Source organism: Gavialis gangeticus, unplaced genomic scaffold (assembly GCF_001723915.1).
Source record: "Gavialis gangeticus isolate Ggan-Ray unplaced genomic scaffold, GavGan_comp1, whole genome shotgun sequence".
Classification (NCBI taxonomy): Eukaryota; Metazoa; Chordata; order Crocodylia; family Gavialidae; genus Gavialis; species Gavialis gangeticus.
Window position 1 is genome coordinate 71306384 of NW_017729024.1, and position 9187 is coordinate 71315570.

The 9187-nt window shown below is 41.0% G+C and overlaps 1 long non-coding RNA gene across 1 annotated transcript in view; it reads right to left on the minus strand.

Annotated features, from left to right (window-relative positions):
- Positions 1–371: 371 nt before the first annotated feature.
- Positions 372–9187, minus strand: part of LOC109297463 — a 199564-nt gene continuing 190748 nt past the window's right edge. Inside the window, exon 4 of the long non-coding RNA XR_002097319.1 lies at positions 372–415. This is a non-coding gene — a long non-coding RNA (uncharacterized LOC109297463). The remainder of the gene's footprint in view (positions 416–9187) is intronic.

The window sequence follows — 9187 nt, forward strand, 5'->3', positions numbered from 1 at the left end:
ACCCAGGTTTCCTGCATGGCAGACAAGGATTCTACCACAGAATCACAACAGCAGGTAAATTTGGATAAAGAATAAGTCACAAAATCAAATATTTTTCCCTATTTTAATTGTTTTATTCTATTTTATATTGCTTCATTTTATCACCATATACTACGTTCTTTTTACATTTGTTTAAATTGGCAAAATGTGTAATCTTACTATATGTTTTTACCAAAAACCATACATGTTATTACATTATTTTATTATTACATAATGTTATTGTAAATATTATTGTATTGTTTTAGCGAAAGCTGGAAAGAAAATGAAATTAAAGACAATGAAAAAAGAATAGGCAGAGGTTCAACTTGCATATCAAAAAAATGTATACCTACTCCAAAGTTTAGTAAGAAGCAAATAGCAAGCTTCTTGAATATCTCTGAGGGAAGATAAAAAAGATAAGCATAAGAAGCATGTCATACTAGGGTTCCCATGACAAATGGAAGAAGTTGATTAAGCTTTTCTTGAACAACTAACTGAGGCACCCAAAGGAATTGGTGGTAATGGGGCATATCATTTTCCCAGATATGTACTGTAAAATCAGCATAGGAGGGCCCAAACAGTTCAGAGTTTTTGGAATGTGTTGGGAGAAATGTTTTGTTTCATTAGCTGGAGGAAGTTATTAGGGGAGCAACTATTTTAGCTTGGATACTAACTAATAGGAAGAGACTAAAGAAACCAAAGGTGGAAGTGAATTTAGGTGAAACTGGTCATAAAACAGTAAGAGTTATGATTCTCAGGAAAGGAGAAAGTGACTGCAGCAGAACAAGGACAAAGGACTTCAAATGGAGACTTCAACAAACTCAGGAAATTGGTAGAAAGGTCTCTTGAGGCCGTAGTCTAAGAGAAGGAGTTCATTAGAGCTAGCAATTACTGAAAGAGACTATATTAAAAGAACAATGGCCAACTATCCTGTTGTGGAAGAAAGATAGAAAATATAGTAATAGACCAGTATGGCTACATCAACAGTTCTTGGATGACCTAAAATTCATAATGGCATTATAAAAATGGAAGCAAGGTTATATAACAAAGAATGAGTATAAGGAAACATGGGGGGATAAAGTACATAATGATCGGAATGAAACAATTAAATCAGAAAGAAAAAGGCACAAAATAAATTGTAAGTTTCAAGGGACAAAAAAGGCTTCAAGAAAGGGTTCTGAAAATGATAAAAAGTACAAGAAAGACAAAGGAGAGTTAAGGTTCATATATTATTAGGAAAGGAGAAAAAAAGCAGATAACAGAGAAGAACGAAGGATCCAATTGCTTCAATAATACAGCCATGCTCACACAGTTAATTGTGATACGATACTTAGTATAAGCAATTTTAACAACAGGACAAGGACACAAGATGACAAGAACAGGTTAAAAAATATTTAGATTGGCTGAAGTACACAGCATTGTCAGGAACTAATGAAATTCACCCTGATGTACTTAAAGCAATCTACCAAAAGCAATTGCTGAACCCCTCTTAGGTTTTTCTGAAACTTCGTGAAGATAAACTTTAAAAAGGAGGAGGAGGAGAAATTGGGAAACTACATACTAACTTCAATAACTATAATGATTCTAGAGAAAATTATTTAAACAATAATTTCATAACTAACTAAAAGACAAGGTAATAAAAAAGCAACATGCATTCATTACTTAAAAAATATGTCAAAGATTTTATTGATCAGCAGAATTTGTTAATTTGCACTCAAATGTATTTTTTAAAAGATTGAGTAGCTCCCTGAATTACCAATGTTGATTTTTAACAAACCTTGGAATATGGAAGAAGCACTAGCAGGACTGGAAAAAAAATAAAGTTGTGCTAGCTTTTAAAATGGGATGATACAATTTAAACAAGTCAGCTTACCATAACTCCTGGGTAAAATCATGGAAGGTCAAAAATGACATTAAATCAAGAAATCAAAACATGGCAGCATAATTAACAACAATCAACATTATTTCCTAGAAGTATAGATCGATTCAGATTTCATATATTTTCTTACACAATTACAAATTTGGTTGGTAAGATAACTAAACTATAAAGATTCTGTAAGGAATATGCTTTAGTCTCCTATGATATTCTGCCTTAAAATATGGTACTATTCAAAATCAATGTATCCAATATTAAATTGAATAGAATCTGGTAAATGTATATAATAAAATTATTGTAAATGGAAAAGCTGTCATACACAGGAGTGTATGTAGTGAGCACAACACAAGACTGTTCTTGACTTGGTGCTATTCAATATACTTATTAATGATCTGGAAGAAGATATAAAATCAATGTTTACATTTGACACAAATTGGAGTTCTACAAGCTATTTCTAAGTCAATTTTGGTAAAATGGGTTCATCTGAACTTTTGTTTTAATAGAGACAAGTACAAAGTCATACTATATAAAGTAGATCATGCTTAGAAGCTGGAAGAAATAGCTGAACATGAGCTCCCAGGATAAAATTGTAGCCAAGAGGTCAAACACAATCCTTGGATATATAATCAGAAGAGTTAGAGTAGAGTGGTGACATTATATCTGTATGTAGCGGTGTCACTGCGCCAGCCTGGAAGGGTGCAGACACTAGTATTTTGTTCCCCAATGAGATTCTGCTTCCTGCCTAAGCTCTCTCCTGCCATAATGTTGATGTAAAAAAAGAAAGGAGAATAGGTCCCATCAGGAAGTGATACTTTGCTTAAAGAAAAAGGTTCGCTCAGCTAGATTTTTCTAGCACCAAAAGAAAAACCTGCTGGCTTGACCCTTTATGAGGTCTATAACGGGAGTTCCTCCACGCCTACCCTCCTGCCTCTGGCCTCCGTATGACAGTCTGTATATAAACTCTGGCTCTGCCTGTGATGCTGGGTGGGCACTGGGCTATTAAACTTTGCCTAGAAAAGGTCCCTAGGCGAGGGCTCTGGGTTTTATGCCAGGAATCTCTGTAGTCCGTCCTCTATGAAAATCAAGAAATGTGGGCAGCTTAGCTGCTTCTCACCCATTTCCAGTTTGGGTCCCATCATTCACTATCCAGGGCCCTCTCTCTTCAGTTCTGGCATCTTCTTGTATCTGCCCACCAGGGACTCCAGCCCATCAGGGACAGCATCCTCCTTCCAGCTGCTGCTTGGCATTCATAATGAGGAACCCACATGCCACAGGTCACAGCTGGAGGGCTTCCAGCTATCCAGAACAGAAAATTCCCCTAGCCATGGCTTCCTCTGCTGATTGCCCTGCAATTCTGCCTGACAGATCCAGGCAGCCAGAAGTGCTAGCCCAGCTCCACAGCAGCTTTGCACTGTCTTTGCAATAACTGGGGAGAGCTTCCACCGCTGTGCCGGTAAGGGGAAGGGTACGACCAGGGGTTTTCCTCCTCCTGCCTCACTCACTGTGCCACAAGCAGCTACAGATGGTAGTGACTGTTACTTGAATACTGTATCTATTTCTGAGGGCCATACTTCAGAAAGGATGTCAAAACCTGGGAGATTAGAACAAAATCTATTTAAATTATCTGAGTCTGAAAAATGTGTTTCTTATGGAAGGACTACAAGGAGCTCAATCTCTTAGAACAGTAGTGCTTGACTTTTTTGGGCCAGAGGCCAGATGAATAGTGTGGAACCCATCTGTGGGTGAAACTGAGCCCAGCACCAGCCGCTCCTTGCCAAGATTGGACCCTGGGAGCCTGGCACTACCCACTTCTGCCCTCACATGCTGGAACTGGGTCCCAGTGGCCCGGGACCACCACCTCTCTCCCTGCAAACTGGGATTGAGTGTTTGGGGTCCATCACCACCTCCTCCTTCTTCCCCCTTTGTACCAGGATTAGGTCCCAGTGCTGGGATTGGGCCCTGAGGCCCAGTGCCACCCTGTCTGGCTGTCTGAATCTGTAGATTTGGCAGTAGGGGAGCAGTGCCACCACTTCCCTGCTGCCAAATTTCTGGACTGATGGGGTGTGCTGCAGGCGAGATGACAGATCTAGCTCATATACCAGAGGTTAAGAACCCCTGTCTTAGATTATTGAAGAGAAGGATAAGATCAGGAGACATCAGCTGCTGTCAGGAATCCAGGAATGTTTCATGGGAACTTGCTGATACACAGAAAGGTGATCAAATCTGAGATGTATCAGGTGAAATATTTTGGGTTAAAAAACTTATAATTATCTTGCATTGGAAAATTTCCAGAAAGCATTAATTGAGATCCATGTCCTCAGTTGTATTGATCTAATGGTTAGTTACATTATCTAGAAACGTTGAATTTTATTTCTAGTCTGAACTGGTCTAGTATCAGTTTCCAACCAGTAACAACTGCACAGCTGGCGACACATGTAGACCTGTCCAGTGTTTCTGAACTGACCTCCCCCAACTTTGTTTGCATTTTCTTGATTTAAGTCAGGACCCTAAAAGATATAGTTTAGCTCAATCAAAATGTTGCAGCAGTTATTAGATGAAGTTTGTTTTTTGGTGCTTTTGTATATGAGGTGTCTGACTTGAACATAATGGCAGTTACTGGCCTTCAAAACTATTAGTTTATCAGAAATAGTTTACTATACTGGTGATTGGAAGTTACCTAATAATAATCTAATTATTTACTGGGCAAATTTGACATGGAAACTGAGAGAGAGTATGAATATGCCTCAAATGTCATGTTTTAATTCTATTTTAGAATACGTCACTGCTATCTATCTCACTAGATTCTAGCAAATAAGATACAAATATCCATTGTTTACGCAAAAGAATCAGCATCCTTACTCATTTTAGCTTGTTTTGAACCTCGCCAAACCACAAGAACTGAAATTTTACTGTGGGGACCAAAGAAGTATTTACTAATCACATTACTTAAATAGCATAGTGCCTGCAGATAAGGTTCTAAGCCTTTTGCACGTACTATTGCATAAAAAGAAGCCTTAGCTTCTTATACGATTTCTCTCATAAAGCTTTGAATTTAGAGATGTGTACATTTCAAGATAAAATATTACATTAATCTTAAGATCCAATTTAAAACAAGCTGGGCTTCTTGTATTAGTAATCTTACTTATCGAGCAACTAATAATTCTTACTTTTCAAATGTTGATGCTGTTTTCTGGGCTGTTTTTACCAAGGTTATTCATTTTTTTAAAAAGGTAAAGAGACGGTGGTTCTAGAGAAAATCTATAAAGAATCTTTTTTAGGAAGGAAAACCACAAGTTGTTAATTTGTTTAAGGAATTGGCCGAAACCATGTCCCATTGCTAAAATACATTATTTTTAGAGGGCAAAAATCTATTATGATTCATCCCACATATTTCACTATCCCCAAATCTCCATATATATTTTACTTTCTGTAATTTCTCTTTCCTTCTGCCAAAAAATAGTGTCACTGAAATATTATAGTAATAATCTAGATGGGACATGCCGTATGCAGTGAATATGGGTCATGCCATATTCCATGGGACTATATAGAAATACCAGTGTATCTGAAATGCGATTTCATCACCCACTATAGCATAATACTATTAAAAAAGTACCTCAGTACATTTCTCTGCTTATGATGATTGCCATCAAGACTTGCACACTAGCAAGCACTCTGGGAAGCTTTGTGCTTTAAAAAGGCATGGTAATTCCTCATGTTTCTAGGCAGGCAAAGGCAGTATGTATAATTCACTAATGAATGTGTGATAGCTAATTTGTAGAGAATCTGAATCTGTTACAGCCTTGACTAGAAAGTACTGGCTGTTTAACTCAGCTTAGGTGTTGACCTCTGCAAATATCCACTTCAGTTTTTGGTGTAGTAACCCTTTTGTGCTGACCAGCGGGTTAACGTGCTTGCTGCAACAAAGAGGAATAGGAAGTCTCTTACTCCTCATCTTCTTTTAGATGGTAAGTGCTCCTTGGGTCAATAACATGAAGCAGTCCCTGTCCTGAGGGACTTGAAGGTGATATGTTGATAGCTGGCCACACTAAGATGTTAGAGGAAGGATTTATATGCTCTTCCCCTTTGAAATTAATGCTGAGGTCAGCCAAAACCTAGCCCTGAAGTTGTCCAATGACAATGACAAATGTACAATGACAAATGTTCTATCCTTGGCAGTCTCTGAGTTTATGGCCATGTACAGGGGTTTGGTTTCTACCAGAAGAATTACTGCTCTCCTCGTAGGAACTAAAAGCATACAAGCTTTTGTTAAATTTCTCCTGCAGAAAATGTACCTGATTTGGGAGAAAGAGCTTCCTCATTGAATGAGAACTATCTGCCTGTGCAAGAGTTTCTCGCATACCAATAAACAGCTGTATGTAGCCAGTGCAATTCCCCAGTGTACTGCGACATGTTAAAGCAGCTAGGAAATGCTCCCCATGCCTTCCTGAGACTGCGGTCAGCCCAGTCCGGAGAAGGCACAGTGATAGGTAGCAACTTGACTATTCCCAAGACCAGAACTATCCCTTTTTATCCCTCAGACTGGGGACCCACACTTTGGGAAACATTGTCCCACCGCTCCTTCTCCTCCCAGACACCAGGAAGGTTGGAGCAACTATCCACAGATCTCCATCCATTCCACTAGACAGGAGTGTCTGAGTTTAAAAAGGGAGAGGAGCCCTCTTTAAATGAGCACGTGCATCTAAGGTTGGGGGAGCTCCTCTGTCCCTAGCCAGACTTTGGCCAGGTACAATGAGCTTCTCTCCACTGCACTTATGGCAACCGGGGATCTTAAGAAATGAGCTCCAAGCCCCCTTTCTGAAGGTTTGGGGGTACTCTAAGCCCAAATCAGGGAAAGGCTCCCCAGTGTTGGGTTCATTGAACCCCAGACTTTTAAAAAGATATTTCAGTCTGGGGAACAGGCAGGGAACATTGCCCCAGTGCTCTCTCCCCTCCCTTCAACCAGACTGGGTTGAACCTCAGAAATTTCTACTGCTAGAAATGAATGTCTGTTCATACCCTATTTCCTTACATGGAAAGAAAAAAGAAACCCTGGTGATGCCCTATACTTACAGTATTTTTCTTACAGGATACTTCTTGCTTGCTTACACTTTAATTTGGTGTTTATAGTGCTTGCAAGTTTACTTGATTAAACCTGTTAAGATGACAATGTAGGTCAAAAACAGAACACTCACAGGAATTTGGAGGGTTCCGTTTCATTCCAGTCCCACTACTGACTTCTCTCCATAAACTAATGTGTTAATTGTTTTTATTGGATATACAGTATCTCTCCATTTTCAGGATTATATGGTGATGGCCTCAAGCTAAGGCTCTCTGTAAACACAAGTAACAGTGTTCTGTATTAAGTTGCATATTCACTCTCAGAAGAATGGATGTAATCATTAGTGCAATGCTTGTTCTAACAGCTATAGACAGCATGTAATGTACAGTTAGTACAGTGGACAGTCTAGTCATGATTATTAATAGTAGGCAGAAATCCTGTTCTCTTTTCCTACTAGCAAATTCAACCAAAGAAAAATTGTAATGGCCTGTGTAGCTACTCAAGAATCCTATAATGTACACCTCATACAACTAGCTTTTTGTGATCTTACTAAAATTTAAAAATTGTAAGTTCATCCAACCACTTTAGAATGTGACTCTTCTTGGGCATGTCTAGTGCGGTAAGTTACTGCGCAGTACGTGGTTTTTAGGCTAGCATCTACAAGTGTAGGCTTTACAGTGCTGTAACACTGTGTGCGCACTGACTTGGGAATAAAATTAGTCCCAAGTCAGTCCACACAAACAGAGTTACTGTGCAGTAAGGTATACTGTACAGTAAGGTGTCTACACATGCCTTACTGTGCAGTAACTACTTGGAAGAAAATTTGCTACCTGCAATGGGCAGGTAGCAAAATTTACTCCCGAGTCAATGTAAGTCACCATAGTTACTGCACAGTGTGGGCGTGCATGTGTAGACGCACACCCCTACTGCACAGTATTTTTCAGTTACTGTGCAGAAACCTAAGTTACCATCCCAGCACCACCCGAGCAAGACGGGTGACAAATGCAAGGAGTGCCCAGGTAAGAAACAGGGGTCCAAACAGTCTCCCAAATCGGGGGGTGGCACACGCTGCTAGGCAAGGCCCTACATGCCTATATACCAATGCTCGTAGTATAGGGAATAAACAGGAGGAACTCGCCCTCAGAATAACCAGTTCAGACCCAGACATAATAGGGCTTACAGAAACTTGGTGGGATTTATCCCACGACTGGGCAGTTAGGGTCAGGGGCTATAGGTTTTACAGGTGGGATAGAGAAGGAAGGAAAGGTGGGGGTCTGGCGCTCTATGTCAAGGAGCAATACACATCCTCTGCCAGCAAAATGGGGTCAGAGGGTCAAGCGAAAGTGCTCTGGGTCAAAATACAAGGGGGCCATGGGGAGAGGGATCTAACGGTGGGGGTCTACTACAGACCCCCCAACCAAGGGGAGGAACTGGATAGGGAATTTTCGGGCAAGCTTGCAGAGGCACTTAAAGCAAAGGATGTAGTTGTCACGGGTGATTTAAATTACCTGGACATCCGCTGGGAGGAACAGTCAGCCAGGTCAGACCGTTCCAGGAGGTTCCTGGCCGAGATACAGGACCTCCACTTGATTCAAGAGGTGCACAGTCCCACCAGAGCAAATGCCCTGTTGGACCTGGTCCTGGCCACAGGCAATGACCTGGTAAGGGGCCTCCAGGTTCTTGACCATCTCGGTGATAGTGATCACTGCTTGCTGGAATTCACCATCCAGTGCAGGGTGTCAAGGGCCTGCAGCAAGGTGGTAGCCCTAGACGTCAAGAGGGCCAACTTCAATGAGTTGAGGAGATTAGTGGGAGAGGCACTGGGGTTCTCGAGAGCAGGGGAGCTCAGTGCCCAAGATGAGTGGTCGTTCCTTAAGGAGACGATATTCAGGGTCCAAGGGGTGACCATCCCAACAAAAAGCAAGGGGGGCAGAAGTACCCAAAAGCCCCCCTGGCTCACAAACGGTGTAAGGGAATGCCTGATTGCCAAAAAGGCAGTGTACATCCGGTGGAAGGGGGGTGCTATCTCCAAAGAGGAGTATATCTCCTCTGCTCGGGCCTGTAGGGGGGCTGTCAAGAAAGCTAAGGCGGACATAGAGCTAGGACTTGCATCCAAAATCAAAGATAATAAAAAGTCCTTTTTCAAATATATAGGGAGGATGAAGAAAGCACTGGGAAATGTGGGGCCCCTGCAAGATCCTCTGGGAAATCTAGTGGTTGCGCCAGAGGAGAAA